The sequence below is a fragment of the Gracilinanus agilis genome, chromosome 2 (genome assembly GCF_016433145.1).
Source record: "Gracilinanus agilis isolate LMUSP501 chromosome 2, AgileGrace, whole genome shotgun sequence".
NCBI lineage: Eukaryota > Metazoa > Chordata > Mammalia > Didelphimorphia > Didelphidae > Gracilinanus > Gracilinanus agilis.
The window spans coordinates 542,367,999-542,386,667 of record NC_058131.1 but is presented as its reverse complement, the minus strand read 5'-3'; positions in this window follow the sequence as shown (position 1 = coordinate 542,386,667).

The window sequence follows — 18,669 nt, the reverse complement described above, 5'->3', positions numbered from 1 at the left end:
ACACTCTCAGTGCAGTTTTAAACTTTAACAACTAAAAATAAGCCATGGATTGAATGGACCATGAAGTCACAAGAGTCAGACATGGCTAAATACCAAACATGGCTCCCTTTTGCCTTAGGGATAAGTTATAAATTCTTTTATCTGGAATTGAAAACCCTTCACAAACTTGCTCCAACCTATCTTTCCAGACTAATTAGATGTAGCCCAGGTGTGACACCAACCCCAACTCTTTCTAGACCCTATTCTTGGGCCTCGACTAACTTAATCACTCCACTTAAAACAGTGGTTCCCAAACTTTCCAGAAAAAATATTACTTAGCCCCCTGGAAATTAAATTTTTAAAAAATTTTAATAGCAATTAATAGGAAAGATAAATGTACCTGTGGCCATCACCATTCCCTGGATCGTTGCAGCACCCACCAGGGGGTGGTGGCGTCCACTTTGGGAATCACTGACTTAAAACAACCTTGTGAAATTAGATTTGTTCCCAAGAGGGCCAGCCATTACAGTAATGCTGAAGCCTCTAGATCCTAGATAATCATAGTATAGGAAGAAAACAGTCCTACTTCTTACCCCTAAAGCTACTGAGCTCCCACTCCCATCATTTACAAAATATTCAGACTCACTAATACCTTTGACTCTCAAGCATGACAAAGCAAGAATAATCATAACATTTACTTACTAGAAAACGAAAGTATAGTTAAAACAATTTACCCATAAATCTGGATCACCACCATCAATGTACCTGGCGTCCATATAGAGGAGTGGAGACATATAGAAAATTAACAGTAAGGTACATGAGTAGAGAAACCCTTATGCCTAGGGCAATTCACAACTCTGGGCTACAAGCCTGAATGTTAGTAGCCTTTTTTTTTTTTTTAAACCCTTACCTTCCATTTTAGAATCAATACTGTGTATTGGTTCTAAGGCAGAAGAATGGTAAGGTCTGGGCAATGGGGGTCAAGTAACTTGCCCACGGTCACACAGCCGGGAAATGTCTGAGGGCAGATTTGAACCTAGGACATCCCATCTATAGAACGGACTCTCAATCCACTGAACCACCCAGCTGCCCCTTAGTAGTCTTTTTAAGGCACTAATTTATAACACATATTACCTGCTACTCTTCTAGGCCTCTTTTCCCTCCCATTAGACAAAGCTGCTTATCTGCTACTCTCAGACCACTTAGAACAGTGTTAAACTTTTTAAAATTAAAAACTGGCATAATATCTTTCAGTAAAACAAGCAGTCCTAAGTTTGAGGTCTCTAGCTTTCTAGGTCTGTTCCCAAGGCTAGATGCTTAGTGTTGGTAAGTAGTTTCCTAAGCTCAGAGAAATGCAAAGCCCCTCACATCTGTCCTCTAAGCTTGAAGGAATTTCTCCTCAAATAAAAAAAAGGTCAAGAAAGGACTAGAGTCAAACACTTGAGGCTTCTCCCTTCTGTTAAGCTTTAGAAGGAACTAAAGGGCTAAAAGTTCAGCCAACTCTTGAGCAGGAGGATTTTGCTTCTCCCAATCAGCTTCTAGCGCCTATAGCAATGATGGTGAACCTAAGGCCCGAGTGCCAAAGATAGCACTACAGAGTGCCCTCTGTGGGCACACAGCTTCCCCCTACCCCAAGAGTTCCTTACTAGAAAGGCAGAGGGACCAGGGTAGAGCTGCTCCCCTCCCCCTTCTCCACTGTGCCTAATAACATTTTTCACATCCCCGCCCCTCTGCCCAGCAGCCAATGGGAGCACACATTGGGTAAGGTAAGTGGGTCACAGGTGGCAGAGCTGGAGGGGAGCTCAACACTTCCCCTCCCCCTCCCCCTCCCCCTCCCTACTCTCACTGAGGACACTCCTCATTTCCCTGGCCCCTCTGCCCAGCAGCCCAATGGGAGCACATTCTCCTGCCCCAGTGTGGGGTTAGTGGTGGGGGACAGGGCACCCTTGACACTCAGTGGGGGAAGGAAGTGAAGGGGGAACCCAGCACTCCTTCTCTAAAAGGTGTGCCATCACTGACCAAACCGCTCCCTACTTCAGTAAGCTATGCTCAACTTGAGTATTCTGCTTCTGGAAGCAAGTTTTCACCTCGGTTTATCTTTGTCTTTTCCTGTTGGCTTCTCATGGTTCTGATCTTCTTACCCCTTATACGGTATGTTTTTTAGGGGTATGTTGGTAAATATTTAACTAGCTCTCTTACAAAAATGTATGCTTGACACTTTAATCTGAATTAACATTTTCTTCTTCACTTTTTAAATTTTAGACAATAAACAAAATAATAAATCAAGTCTGTATTTGTAGCATTTGCTGATTTCTGAGATGTAAATATTCACACTGAAAATCCAACAATACAAAGACAAATTCAAACTGACCCTGATATACTCCTGGTTTTTTTTTTTCTCTCCTGCACTTTCTGACTTTCCTGACTAAAAAGGAGGGTCTTATTTTTAGTAACTCATCGCTAACTTATGAGATACTAAAAAACCAATGTTTATGACAGAACTCACAATAATCCTTTAGACCTGACCACCCTTTGTCCACAAATAGTTCTTTGATTTATATTTTCCCATTTTTATCACTTTTAAACCCTAAAAGCTATCTTATATACATGAATTCTGACCAACAATAAATACCTTGTGGCCATCACCTATATTTAGTCTTTCTATTATTTTGAATAAAATATTTTTCACTGTCATTTTCTCCCAGCTTTTGTTAGTAGTATATAGAAATACCAAACATTTTTGTGGTTATTTTCTATTCTACTGTACTAAATCTTTATTAATTTATTCGCTGATTCTGGAGAGTTTTCTCAATAAATTCATGTAATCAGTAAATTGATAATTTTGTCTCCTTTTTACTGTTTATACATTTTATTTTTCTCATTTATATATAACTTTTTCAAGTCTAAGTTGGTCAGTAAGTTCCCTGTACATTTACACCAATCTCTTTAGACAACTTTCACCTTGGTTTTCTGAATTTCATTCTTGAGAGCTCCCCTCACTCCTCTATAGAATTTTAGTTCATGGGATCCTACCTATCCTTTCTCTGAACATTTTGAAATATATTCAACACAAATATAGCACTTGTCAGACTATTGCTAGCTTTCTAAATTCTAAGATAGAGTTGTCACTTCTTGTGTCTCTTCTCCCCTAGCCTTCAGTAACCAGTTTCTCATTGCTGGGCTAGTAATAAGTAGATTGAAAAAGAAAATTTCTTTATTTACTCTATTTCACATTTTGTCAAAAGCTGCATTTATAATTTAAAGAATTGGAGCAATTGCTACCTGGAACATTTCCTAAGACACCTTTCTACCTGGTACAAGTCCTCAGAAATCAGGTCTGTACTGGCTAGTAGTTCCTTTAATATTTCATTTATTTATTTATTTTTATTTAAAAAATTTTTTTCCGAATGGTTATGTAGGGGTTAAAATTATGGTTGGACTAAATATAAAAGAATGTGGTCGCCTATATTATCACTCGTCAAAATGACTTTTTATTTTGTAGCTTTATTTACAAAATAGAGGGAAAGAGTAAAGTAGAGAAATGTGAAAGAGGGTAGAATAAGCAGTCTAGCTAATCATCCTAGATATTTCTCCAGTGCCTGGCTCAACTCAGGCTGGGTTAAATTTGCTTAGCACTGCCCAGGGGGCAGTCAGTCCCTTCTGAGTTGTCACTCACTTTTGCAACCTATTTAGGCATTAAGTAGGGGTGTTTTCATTCTTTTGGAGGTGTAAACTCCTGTAGTAAGTAATTTGTGGACTTCCCTTACTTTAGGGTTAAGTTTGGGTATATTGATTTTGTTGATTCATTCAAAAGTAAACAAAGGGAAAGTTAATCCTATCTTCACAGTTACAAGGTTCTTGTTGTCTCCCTTCCCCTTCTTGCAGCTGACAAGCAATTCCACTGGGTTTTATATATATATATATATANGGGAAAGAGTAAAGTAGAGAAATGTGAAAGAGGGTAGAATAAGCAGTCTAGCTAATCATCCTAGATATTTCTCCAGTGCCTGGCTCAACTCAGGCTGGGTTAAATTTGCTTAGCACTGCCCAGGGGGCAGTCAGTCCCTTCTGAGTTGTCACTCACTTTTGCAACCTATTTAGGCATTAAGTAGGGGTGTTTTCATTCTTTTGGAGGTGTAAACTCCTGTAGTAAGTAATTTGTGGACTTCCCTTACTTTAGGGTTAAGTTTGGGTATATTGATTTTGTTGATTCATTCAAAAGTAGACAAAGGGAAAGTTAATCCTATCTTCACAGTTACAAGGTTCTTGTTGTCTCCCTTCCCCTTCTTGCAGCTGACAAGCAATTCCACTGGGTTTTATATGTATATATATATATATATATAATCACTCAAAACCCATTTCCATATTATTCACTTTTGTAATTTCTCTAATATTTTAAAGTACAGATAAGCCTGCTTTACAAACAATAAGCTTTGATCATAGCAATAATACTCTAGTGCAGTGGTTCCCAAACTTTTTTGCCCTACTGCCCCCTTTCCAGAAAAAATATTACTTAGCGCCCTGGAAATTAATTTTTAAAAAATTTTAATAGCAATTAATAGGAAAGATAAATGCACCTGTGGCCATCACCGCCTCCCCTGGATCGCTGCAGCACCCACCAGGGGCGGTGGCACCCACTTTGGGAATCACTGCTCTAGTGTTATAATAATTTAAAAACCTTAAATTTAATTTGATGTATTTAATGAGTATATATAATCTTTATGTTCTATAAATTGTATACTGCTCTGTAAATATGCAGTATAAATTGTAAGCAGCTTGCTCAGAGACTCTGAAAAGTATAGTAGTCCCTTGCTATATTGCGGTTCACTTATTGTTGCTTCACTGTATTGCAGGTTTTAAAATTGTGTATCATGGAGTTTTCACTACATTGTGGGATTTTGTGGATGAATACCGTACTGTACACAATGGAAATGCAGTGCCACTATGGCTTGGCCAGTTTGCCAACGTGACATTATACATGCCACACTATTGGCTGATGAAATGAAAGGTGACCAACCACAGTGCTGTGTTCTGTATCCTGGGCACTGATTGGCTCAATGATTGTAGATGTCTAATCGCTGTATGTAGTGTTGCTCTGCGGTATTGTGTTTTTGTGAAGTTTTCATAAAAGTTTGAATTTATTTCAAGCCCTATGCCAACCAAATGTTCTGCACCTTCTAGGGCTCCTACCAGTGAACCCAAGCATCAGAGAAAAATGCTTACTATCAAAGAATAATAAAATAAATATAATGCTGCTACTTTGCGAATTTTCACCTATCACAGGGGTCTCTGGAATGTAACTCCGGTGATACGTGAGGGATCACTGTATTACTTTTTTTTTTTTTTTACCTTCTACCTGAGAATCAATGCTGTGTATTGGTTCTGAGGCAGAAGAGTGGGAAGGGCCAGGCAATGGGGGTTAAGTGACTTGCCCAGGGTCACCCAGCTAGGAAGTGTCTGAGACCAGATTTGAACCTAAGACCTCTTGTTTCAATCCACTAAGTAACCTAGCTTCCCCCCAAAAAGTATTACTTTTATATGAACAAGACAAGATCTTAATTTTTTTTCTCTTCTTTAGTTTTCTAGTAAAATACTCAATCTAATCCTCTTGCTATAATTCTAGGGGATTCTCCTTAGGAGCAAAGAGCAGCAAAGTTTAATCTTCAACTGGAAGCAGTTAAGTGGGGAGAACCAACTCTCAGCCACTATTTAAACTAGATACAAGGAAAGATACAGAACGTGAACATTAAAGAGGGATAAAAAGGCACAATAGTGATCAGGACAGAATTAATAAATCAATAAGCATTTTATTAAGTTCTTGCTATGTGCCAGGCACTGTACTAGGTGCTCAGGATATAAATACCTAATTATACAACACATGCACCACTCTGTTATAGAGGAATAAGATAAAAAGAACAGTTGAAGTCCTGTAAAGATCATCCAAATGAAAACAGTGCCAGGAATCAGTTAAAGGTTGTTACTCAGTAAAGAACTGAGTAGAGGCCATGAGCCCTATTAGCCTGTGAGTTTGCAAAGGGAGATGGTGACTACTGGCTTCTGAGGTCCCTTCCACTTCTAAATCTATTATCCTATTGTCCAGAGGTTGTAACAATTCCTTTTTTGAGGGAAGAGATGGAAGGTTTGCATTAGAAAGAGACATGAACAAATAAAAGGAATATGAAGCAGCCTTATGAGGTTGAAAAAGGGAAAAGAGCCCATGAATGGAGGGGTTGGGATAATAAACCCACTAAAATAATTGAAAACCAACTGAGGATAAAGAAGAGACAGAGGGAAGCCACCATGTGCTGACCAAATAACCAAGAGAAAAGAAAATTTTGGGTAGGAAAGCCTAAAGAACAAATAACTTGTCATGTCAGGGTGGCTGTTAGATGAGCAGTTTTGGTTTTAGGAAAAGTAGAAATGAAGAAAATTTTCTATCTTTAGGGAAATGAACTAGCTCCAGAGCTGGTAAGAAGAGTGAAAGTAAGGAGCACTTGGAAGAGATTGTTCATGCTTTTATATCTAGGCCAAACAAAGCGAACAACCTAAAATTATGTACCTGTAAATTATGTCAATTATATATCACCTGTACTCCAAGATTGTTTCCGTACATAGCAAAACCAGATTCACATTTTTGAAATATATTTTTCAAAATATGATTTTATTTATTTATTTTTAAAAATATTTTTCCATGGTTACATGATTTGTGTTCTTCTTTCCTATCTTCCATCCCCCCTCCCAGAGCTGATAAGCAATTTCCACTAGGTTATACGTGTATTATCTCTCAAAACCCATTTCCATATTATCCATTTTTTGTAATAATCTTTTAAAAACCAAAACCCCAAATCATATACCCAACAAAAACAAGTGATAAATTACATGTTTTTCTTCTGCATTTCTACTGCCACAATGCTTTCTCTAGATGTAGATAGCATTCTTTCTCAGACTCACATTTAAACGAATTTAATGTGTTCTGTGCTGAATTGGAAATGGTGAAGGAAGTATTTTGGAGAGGGTGGAGGGAAGATCAAGAAGGGATCCCAGAGGGAGGATTTTCAGAAATGAAATTTCTCCTTTTTTTTCCCATGGAGTGCTGGTATAAAGTTAGGGAAGAAAAGCAGCAACAGAAACCTGGATTGGAGGATTTTAATGAGCTGGGTTAGACTAGATGATCTGTCACCAGACCTGTGACCCTAAAATGTATTGGCGATTGCTCTTGCTGACTTGTGAGAGCCAATTGTTAAATTTTCAGTATGGGAATTTCTGTCTCAGAAATAACCAAATACTATCAAACAGGGCTTGATTGATTATTTTGTTGGTTGTCTAGATTTAAGGAAGTTATAGAAAAATTGCTTGTTTTTAACATTTAATTCATTAGTTAATTTTAACATTCATTTTAATAATACAGATTAAACTTAAAATTGTACTGTGTGTACATTTGCCACCTGCCATCCCCCATGTTGGCTGTTTGATTTTACCAACATACCCATGCCAGTAAACTGTTGTTCATTCTTTGTTTTCAAAGAGGACCAACGACATCGCTGAGTGATATCTTGACTTATGAATAAATTGGATTTAAGTGAGGCAGAGTTGCACAAAATCCTCAGCCTTACTCTCTCTTCCAGAATCATAGAAGTCCAGTATGTGTGAAGGGAGCCCTCTCCCAGGATCACATTCTGGGGTCTGTTACAATTAAAATTGATATAGATGGATATAGATAGAAGTATTAATATTTTAATTAAAGACATGTTGATAAAATAAAGAAGACCACACGCCTGCTAAGATCTAATTTAAATTGCCCGCCATAACCTCCTGCCCACCTGGCTGCCTCGTAGGAAAAAGAGCTTCCCAATCAAGTCCTCTCTATTTAAGCTATGCTTTAAGTTGGCTCACGTCACGACGTAAGACAGGAAACCTGTTGAATCATGGGAAATATAGTTTCAAAGTCCCCTAAACGTTCATAGGAAGTTTATGTCATATATCTAAATATTTAAGGCTCAAATGAGCCCCAAATTTTTCCCCAAAGAACCCCCCAAATCCCAATAACACAGGTCCTACCTGTGTACTGCATGCACTATGTCACGTCAATGTGCTCCAGCGTGGGTCACAGGACAGTGACCTCGGCACATGACCCAGAAAGGATCGGATTAGGATCTAGGGTAAAGGAGAAGATATGAAAGAGGGGGTTCCGGGAAGTGGGCTCACTCTATTCACTTGGGCACAGTGAAAGAAAGGTGGCTGAGAGAGAGTCATGTGGAAAAGCATTCATGTGGCTAGTTAGAAATAGGCTTTTCTTGACATCTGTCTGCCTTCTCATATTCAAGTAAATATTAATAAACTCTATGGAAATTAAGGACTGGACTTTAATTCAGTCTTAATAAGCGGCAAGACAAAAGTCAGGATGATCCAGATGCAATAGATGACCTTGATGTCTTCGATGTCTAACGAGCTCTAAGTAGTCTACAGAGTCTACTTCAGTCACCTTCCTGGATGTTGGAACAAATTGTTCTCAGTCATATGAAAAAAGTGCTCCAAATCATTATTAATTAGAGAAATGCAAATTAAAGCAACTCTGAGGTATCATCTCACATCTATCAGATTGGCTAATATGCCAAAAACAAAACAAAACCGGAAAATGATAAATGTTAGAAGGGATGTGGGAAAATTGGAACAATAATACACTGTTGGTGGAGCTGTGAACTGATATAAGCAGACTGAAGCATACTATTTTTCATTTTATTTCTTTCATGAATTTTTCCCTCATATAAGTGATACTTGCCTTCTTTCACAGCATGATCAATATGGAAATATGGTCTTGCATAACACATGCACAACCTACATTATATGACCAGCTATCTCAGAGAGGGGAAAAGGGATGGAGGGAGAGAGCATGGGATGCAAAATGTCAGAAAACTCTTATTAAAATTGTATCTAGGAGGGGGCATCTGGGTAGCTCAGTGGATTGAGAGTCAGGCCTAGAGATGAGAGGTCCTAGGTTCAAATCCAGCCTCAGACACTTCCCAGCTGTGTGACCCTGGGCAAGTCACTTGACCCCCATTGCCTACCCTTACCACTTCCACCTAGGAGCCAATATACAGAAGTTAAGGGTTTTAAAAAATATATATTGTATCTACATGGGATAGCTAGGTAGCCCAGTGGATAGAGAGCTAGACCTAGAGATAAGTCCTGGGTTGAAATCTGGCCTCGGATTGATAGCTATGTGACCCTGGGGATGTCACTTAAGCCCAGTTGCCTAGCCCTTCCCGCTCTTCTTCCTTGTGTGAAGCCCACTGAGGAAAGCAGCCGTGCTTGCCTGAGATTGCTGGCAGGGTCCCAATCTCTCACACAAAGGCACTGCTGCTCTCTGCCAAAGGTCATCTTGAAACCCTGAGTCTGGCCTCACTCCGAAGAGCAAAGAAGTCCTTGTAACATCATGACTGAAAGTACCAAACCTCCCTTTCCCCAAGAACAGATTAGCAATCGCTGTTTCTCAACTCACTTACGTCTGTAATTGCAACCCTGGTAACATTCATGTGTGAAGTCATTTTCATAAACATTATCCTGTGGGAAAGTAATGCCCCCCAAGAATGTTGTAATGCTTAAGATTTTACTCTGTAAAAAGTAGAATTAATTTTTACTCTAACAGGAGAATAAAGTACACTGAGAACCATAGTGAAAACAAACAACAACAAAAATTGCTCTGTAAAAAGTAAAAAAGTAAAAAAAAATTTTTTACTCTGTAAAAAAGTCTTTCTCTTTGTCACAATAAATGAAAGATCATAGCCCCAAGCACGGTGCCACGATTCTTCCAATTGTTCCTTCTCAGGCAAGCTTGGCTTCAGTCTTTCCTGCCCTTCCTTCTTATCTCATTATTATCTTATAATTTACCAATTATGAGGATGCCTGATGAACTAAAACCAACAAACTAGGCTTTGAACATCTTCCCCTGGAATAAAAGTGATGCTTAAATTTTTTGGTCTTCAAACTACTTTTGTGAAACAAAATGTTCACAATAGTCTTTCATTATTAGTACCACCAGAAAAAAAAGAATTGTGATTTTTACTAGGAAGGTAACTATTGTAATTTTAAAATTATTGCATTTAAAAACATTTGTATATGAAAATATTTATAGCAACTCATTTTGCAGAGGCAAAAAACAGAAAATAAGGAGATGCTCGTTAAAAACTTCTAGATCCCCAATCTGAGCTGTCCCTGAGGTCCAAGAATAATACATCATATCCCAAAAAAGCAACAGTAGGACCAGGCCAGACTTCTCCTCCAGAGCCTATCAGTAATATGATGCATGAAGTCAGGAAGTAGGCTGGAGGAGTGAGTAAAAAAATCCTACCATAAAAATCCATTATGATGACAAGGATACTCGAGACAAATCTAGAAGAAGAGAATGACTCCAAAATATCTACAAGCAAGGGCCCAAAGACAGACATATTTGTTCCTTGAAAAGATGGAGCAAAAGCTTGAAAAAGAGAGTTAAATTTTTTTTTTTTTTAATAAATGAAATTAGGGGACTAGGGAAAAAATTGGAAAAGAAATGAAAGCTATGGAAGAAAAAATTAGTTAAGTAATTAGTAGCTTGGTATAAAAGGCAAAAACTTTACCCAAGCAACAGATACCCTGAAAATTTAAACCAAGTAGAAACTAATGACTTCAAGAGACAAAAAAATTAAAACAAAGCTAAATGATTGAAAAAAATCAAAGAATTGTAAGGTATCTCATAACAAAAGCAACTGACTTGGAAAATGGATCGAGTAGAGATGATCTAAGAATATTAAGCTACCTGGAAGCCATGACCAAAACATCATAGGTCAAGAAATCTTAAGAGAAAACTGCTTAGATCTCTTAGAATCAGAGGGTAAAGAGGAAATTGAACCTACCAGTCACCTTCTAAATCTCAAAATGAAAAGTGCCAGAAATGTATAACCAAAATCTAGAGCTTCTAGGTCAATTAAAAATGTTTCTAGGAGCCAGAAAGAAAGAATTCAAGTATTAAGGAATCATAGTCAGGATCTCCTACAATTTAGCAGCCACCACTATAAAGAAACAGGGAGCTTGGAATGATTTTCCAGGAAGAATAGGCTTATAGGCTTATAACTAAGAATAACACCAGAAAAACTGAAAATGATCTCACAAGGGGGGGGAAGAATGGATTTTTAATGAAATAGAGAACTTCCACAAACTCCTGATTAAAAGAATAGTGCAGCATAGAAATAAGTGCAAACACAAGAGTCAAGAGAAACATAGGAACAACCATAAGAGACTAATGAATAAACTGCTTATATTCTAACTCTATTATCAGGGGCCATAAAAAGGAGACTAATTCGACAGAAGGCCTGGTAGTGGTTCTGCTATGTCATGACAATCTTAAAAGAGGAATGGAAAGTGAGAGGAAGAAGAATATAATAGTGGAAGAAAGTGAGAGAAAGATTAGGAAAAGTTTTCTCATAATCAAAGGGTTTAAGAAGGGATATATATATATAATAAAGAAGAAGGGATAGGTGGCAGGGAGGATCCACTGGCACTTGAATCACACTCTTCCTTGAATTTGGTAAAGCAAGGAAGAATTCACAAACACAACTGGGTACTGAAATACATTTCCCTCAACAGGAAAATATGAGAGAAGGGAGAGAAGATGGATGGGTAACTAGATCCCTAATAGTGATCACTAAAGGATGGAAGCTGCATAATTATGAGAATTAGAATTTCCAAGTATTTTTTAGCACAAGCACTTAAAATGTCTGTAATGGTATGACACCATGTACAATTATCTAGTATGACATATACATAAGGTGAACAAATGCCCTAAATTTGATATGATAATTCTAGATTTCAAAATTCTGGTATCACTTCAAATTTCCCTCCCTGGTCACTGTTTTCTTTTTTTCCCTATATCATGATGTTCCTTTCTTCTTCCTTAGGAAGTATAATATGTATAAGCTTTACTATATAACCTTCTTCCTTCTTTCCTCTACAACTACAATCCTGTTCTTTCCATAGCAATTTTCTCCTAAGATCATGAAAATAGAGTAAAATCACCTCTAAAACTTCTGTCATTTTAACCTTTTCCTATGACCTTTACCTTTTCCTATGACCTTTAAAGGTATTACGAACCTGGGAAAATGTTTCTTACCCTCTCTTAACATGTAAACAATTAATTGCTACATATATATTTCATATTTAACATGTAGATTTATGTTTTAGATTTCCAGAAAAATCCTGAATCTGTTCTTCTTTCTCTAGCTATAATTATCTCATCTTTATCAATAAAGACTGCTGCCTTTCCCCTTGCCCAGGTACCCATGAGGTTAACTCCTTGGGCAGAAAATGGCTTATCTACATTCTTGACACTTAGTGTGCCAAGACTTAAAGATATAATGAGATCAGTGTTCCTAAGCATTGTATCTGTTTAACTATTTCCAAATCTATTCCTTATGATTTTGTTTTTGGTTCTATTATGAAAGATAATTCTTTCTTCAATTTTTTATTTTGAATTTAATAACTATAGGATACAAAAAAGGGAAGAAAATATAAGACACTCTTACTTCTGCTATGTAGTTATTTGATTTTCAATAGTTTATTATTTATATTTTTCATTTAACAAGTATTTAAAAATTAATCTGCCCCCTCAGTTACTACCCAACTCAAAAAACAAAGTCCTAAATTTATAGCTGCATAGTCCAGCAAAATTCAAACTCCTCATTTGACATGGTCCTAAAATGTATGCCTTTCCCCTTTATCTTTAAGTTCATCACTTCTTTGTCATGGGTGACTGGTTTGTTTCATTTTCTTTCTTTTGATCTCATGATCAGATTTTTTTTTTTAAACCCTTACCTTCCGTCTTGGAGTCAATACTGTGTGTTGGCTCCAAGGCAGAAGAGGGGTAAGGGTAGGCAATGGGGGTCAAGTGACTTGCCCAGGGTCACACAGCTGGGAAGTGGCTGAGGCCAGGCCTGGCTCTCAATCCACTGAGCTACCCAGCTGCCCACTATGATCAGACTTTTAAAATTTTTTCAAAGTTGATTTTCTGCTGTGTAAATGGAATGAGCTCACCCTCATTCATCCTTTAGACTTTAGCCACCAGGAATATGTCATCCCACCCAACTTAGAATTAAGTGGGGAGGGGGAGGTCCGTGACCCACATGTGATAGTAAGTGACAAATCAAAAACAAGGTACTGCCTCCTGGGTAGTACAAAACAGTGTTGAGGCTACTATTTGTCCACGTGAAACTGGAGGTGGACACAGGAAGTGACGAAAGCTGCTATCTTTTAAATATGATGACAACAACCCTGAGGGGCTTTTGGCATTTTGAACTTAGTGTTGAAGGAGCTCCAATGAGACCTCAAACAGTTTCCCTTTGAATTGTCACGTGGGTAAGTTAGGCTGACTCTCTTTCTCTTCCCTTGGTGTTTCTGGAGGCTCTAGCCTCAAGGAGGCCTCTCTTCTTAGAGAAGGCCTTGTGGCTAGAAGCTTTGTTTAGTTAATCTCTGTGCCCCCTCTGCTGGGGCCTCTGAAGCCTCCCTGATTCAGGCTCTGGTCCGGGCCAGAGTTTCTCTCTCTCATTTTCCCTACCTTCAACCTTCCTAATTGTAAATAAACCACCATAAAAGCCATCCTGAGTTGGGTCTCTTATTTTGGAATTGAGTAATCGATCCCTGGTGACCAAACTTTAACTATCCAGTCCAACCATAATCTTCCAATTTTCCACTTTTACACTGCATAATGTTATTATTGTATAAATTATTCATCTACTTCTGCTCACTTCACTCTACATAAGTTCATAGAGGCCTTCCTAGTTTTTTTCTAAAATTTCTCAATTTCATAATTTCTCATGGCACAATGATATTCTATTATATTTACATGCCACAATTTATTTAGCTATTCCCAATTGGAGGGCACCCTCTTAGTCTTCTCTAATTTTTAGTTACCATGAAGAGTTGCTAGGTATTTCCTTTCCAAACTTGTCCTCTTGCATTTTCCCCTCTCTTTATTTTCATATCCCCCTATAAATAACAGGTGGTAGAAAACAGTTTGTCTGACACTCATGAGCTTTTTAAGTAAAATAGTCTATTTTCCCAGTTACAGTTCTTCCCTTTTCCTTACCTCACTCCTAATTCTAGGTTGTTTTCCTGTCTTTCCATTTTCATTCTTCTTTACATTCTTCCTTCAAACATTTCTGTTTGTTTTGCTTATGACTGTTCCCTTACCTATCCTGCCTTTCCTCTTAGAACATTCTCTACCCTTCTCTTGTCCCTGTACCCTCTATTTTCAAGTTTAATGTATTCTATACTGAAATTTCTTCATGAATATGTGGGGAGGGTTGTCTAAGCAATTGTGAAATTATATTCTATCTTTCTTTATCCATTTCATATGAAAATAAGGCTCATAGGATAACTTTTATCCCCACCATTTCTCCATTGCAATATCCTCTTCATTTTTATATTTCTTATGAAGTGATTTCCCTCCCATCCTTCCTTCTTTCCTCTATAATCTACCATGCTGTCCTTCCCACAGCCATTTTTGCCCAGGATCATGAAAATAAAATAAAACCACCTCTAAACACCCTTTGTCATTTTAACCTTTTTTCTTTAACCTTTAAAGGTAGTATTATAATCCTGAGAAAATGTTTATCTCCTTTTAACATGTAAACAATTCATCGCTATATATTCCTTTACAAATAAATAAACAGGACCACCTTTCTGTTTTTCTTGGTACCTATATTTCTATTTCCAAATAGATATTCACTTCTGGCCCCTTCATTAGGAATGGTTGGAAATCCTCTATTCTATTAAAAGTCTATTTTTCTGCTCCCCAAAAGGATTGTATGTACTTTTTTTTTGCCAGATATTTTATACTTGATTATAAACCTTTCTCTCTTACCTTTTAGAATATTGTATTTTAAGTTCTCCTTTTCTCTATAATGGCAATTGTTATGTTTTGTATATAAGTCATTATTATATAATAATGGTATAAGAACTTCTTTTTTGGTTGCTTGTATCTTTTCTTTAACCTAGAGGTGCTAGATTTTAGCTATGATGTGTTCCTGGGAGTTTTCATTTTGGAGTTTCTTTCTTAAAGTGACCAGTGAATTCTTTCCATTTTTATTTTATCCTCTGGTTTAAAGAGTACCAGAAAATTGGAGCTTATAATTTCCTGAAATATGACATCCAGATACTTTTAAAAAATTATAATTTTCAGATAATCCAATAATTGTTAGATTGTTTCTCATTGAGCTGTTTTCCAAGTCAATTGTTTTTGATATTATGTCTTATATTTTATCTTAGTATATGGTGTGAGATGTTGGTCTAAACCAAGTTTCTGCCATACTGTTATGAAGAATGGATTGTAACAGGGACAGAGTTAAGGCGGAATCAGCATATTGGTGCAACTGGATAGCAAATGGCAATGTCAGAGTAGAGAAAGGGGCATATTAAAAAAGATGTTGAAAAAGTGAAATCAATAGGCCTTGGCAACAGATTGGATGGAGGGTGGTGGAAGGAGATGAGAGATAGTGAGAAATTAAGATTGACATCTGAGTTTTTTGCCTGAAGAACTGGGAGGGTGGCAATGCCCTTGACAGTGGGAGTGATGGTAGAAGTGGGGTTTGTGGGTTATGGGGAAAGATGGGTTCCCTTTTGGATAATGTCAACTTTAAGATGTCTACTGGGGTTCAAAATATCTGAAATGCAATGGAAAATTGGAAGTCAGCAGAGAGGATTGGGGTATGTTAGATTTGAGAATTGTTAGCATAGAAAAGATAATTAAATTTACAGTAGCTGATGAGGTCAAGTGAAATAGTATAGAAGAGTGTCCAGGACAGAACCCTGTGGGACACTTATGGTTAGAAGATGTCCAATCTTGGGAATCAACCCTTGTAGACATGAACCTTGCAAGTTGCTCCTGCAGATGCTATAGTCACAGATACTAGATACCCAGAAAATAATTCTTGGCACTATCAAATGGTTCAGTATCACAAACTGATTTATCAGAGGAAATGAAGTTAAAGAAGAGGCATTAACTTCTACTTCCCTGCTAGAACCAGGCGACTTTTCCATCTGACTTGCAGCTGAAACCTTCCAGATGTATTGTCTTCCTCATGAGAAAGAAAGCTCCTAGAGAGCAAGGACTATCTTGTTTTTTCATGTTTCTTCAGCATTGAGCACAGTGCTTCACACATCCCACTCTCCTTTGCCCCTCATGTTTTTGTTCTATGTAGGTCCAGACAGATGGATCTCACCTTTTCCTACTCTACTTTCAATCTCTTTACAATCTGTTCTTCCTAGTTGATGAATGTTTTCCTTGTGACTATTCCCTTCTCAATATTGCCTACCCTCATTCAAACTTCTTTTTTCCTGGTTCCTATTTCTAGGCCGATTTTAATGTATTTCTATACCAAATCCTGCATATGTTCTACCACCTTTATGAGATGTCCACTCTCTTCTACCCATGTATTGACCTGTTGTAGTATGATAAATCATTATAAAACTGTTTTTAGTACATTATCCTGAAGCTCCTGATTTTAATAGTTCACCTCTCTCATTTCTTCCCTAGTGCATTCTATTTCTACTCTCTCCCCTTTTCTTTATTCTCTTAAATCAAACAAGAGTAGACAAAACTCCAACAGTACCAGGTTTTGCCTTTGTTCCCCAGAGGCACAAGCTTCTTGAAGACAACAGTGTTTTGAAGGGATAGTGACCTCTTTTCCGTATATTAAAAGTAAGCCTTGATTAAATTACTCTTTTAGGTTTCTGTTATCTCCTGAATTTTGAATTGTCTTCTGAAAAATTCTCTCCAGCTCCAGAATTCTCAACCTGAATGCTTGAAATCCTTTATTTTAGTAAAGGTCGATTTCTCTCCCTGTGAAACTGTTTTTCCGAATGTTATTCTGAGTTACCTATCTTTTGCTTTTTAGCACATTATATTCTAAGATTTTTCCTTCTTTTATTGTAATATTCTTTTATTTACTGTGTGATTCTGATTGTGGTTCCTTGGTACTTGATCACTTTGTTCCTTTGATGCTTGCAGTACCTTTTCTTTAACATGAAAATTCAGGATTTAAGCTATAATTCTGAATGGTTTATTTTAGGTAGTGAATTTGGCCTCTGGTTTAGCTAACAGTTCTGGGTAGTTTGCTTGTATGGTTTCTTGAAATGTGGTATCAAGGTTTTTTTTGTCTGAGTATAGTTTTCAGGGATTCCAATGATTCTTTAATTTTTTTCCTCATCACTATTTTCAGCCCATTCTTTTTTTTTTTAACCCTTATCTTCCATCTTGGAGTCAATGTGTATTGATTCCAAGGCAGAGGAGAGGTAAGGGCTAGGCAATGGGGGTTAAATGACTTGCCCAGGGTCACACAGCTAGGAAGTGTCCGAGGCCAGATTTGAACCTAGCACCTCCTATCTCTAGGCCTGGCTCTCAATCCACCAAGTCACCCAGCTGCACCACCCCCTTTTTTTAGTTCATTCTTTTTGATAGTTACTTAGGAAATTCAGAAAGTGTACATAGTGGCAAAATTATTCTAACAGTAACTGAAAACTCAGTTCGAATCATCAAATGAGACCTATTAATAAACCTGATAAAATAGTGATGCCATATATATTTGAAATTTGTTCTTTATTTGTAACTTTTGGGGATCAAAAGTGTAGGTAACTGATTTTTTGGGATGTTTTTACCTTTCTACTAAAATTTGAAGCAAAATACCATTGTAGAGCCTACTAAAAATAGTGAATGAATTATCAAAAGTTGTTTCCACAAGCTTGTAGTAGTTTATCAACCAAAATTGCTTTTTTCATTTTTGAAGAATGCTCTACTATGAATCCTGCATGAGTGCTTCCTCCGATTCTTGTTTAGCCAATAGGCATTCTTTATAGTGAAACAACTCTCAGTTGTAAATTCTTATCAAGCAGGAATTATTTAACTTGATGGGAAAAACAAACAACTCACTGATTTGTGTATACTACCTACCAGCTATAAATTAGTCCAACCCTTCTGAAAGCAATTTGGAACTATGCCCTTAAATTCACTAAATTTTGTGTACTTTTCTGATGTGGTGATACTGATCAAAAACTGAAATTCAAGAGAAAAAGGACCCACATGTACAAGAATATTTATAGAAGTTCTTCTTGTAGTGGCAAAGAATTAGACACTAAGAAATTATTCATTAATTGGGGAAGGCAGAAAAGATTATGGTATAATACCCGTGTGTTTTAAGTAACTTTAAAGGGACCATTTCAGAGAGACCTAAAAGTTGTATGAACTGAGATTCAGAGAAAAGTGAGCAGAACCAGAAGTACAGTCTGTAAATTTAAAACATTGTAAAAACAAATCTTAAAAGACTTAATAACTGATCAAAATTCCATAGGACAAATGATTCTCCTTCTGACAGAGATGATGGAATCAGGGTATAGAAGGGAACTAGTTTTGTTTGATTATGTGTATTTGTTATAAAGATTTTTTCTTTTCCTCTTTAAATAATAGGACTGGGGAGAGAAAATAAGATTTTTAATAAAAAAAAAAAGAATAACTTTCATTAAATGCAAAAAAGTAATTTCAGGAGTTTGGCAGAGGAAAAGGGTAGGAGTGAAGACACATGTACAACAACCCCTTTCTTCTATACTTATTAAAATATTTTCTTTTTAATATAGGCAAACTAAGCATTTAATGGTTTTTATTTAGGA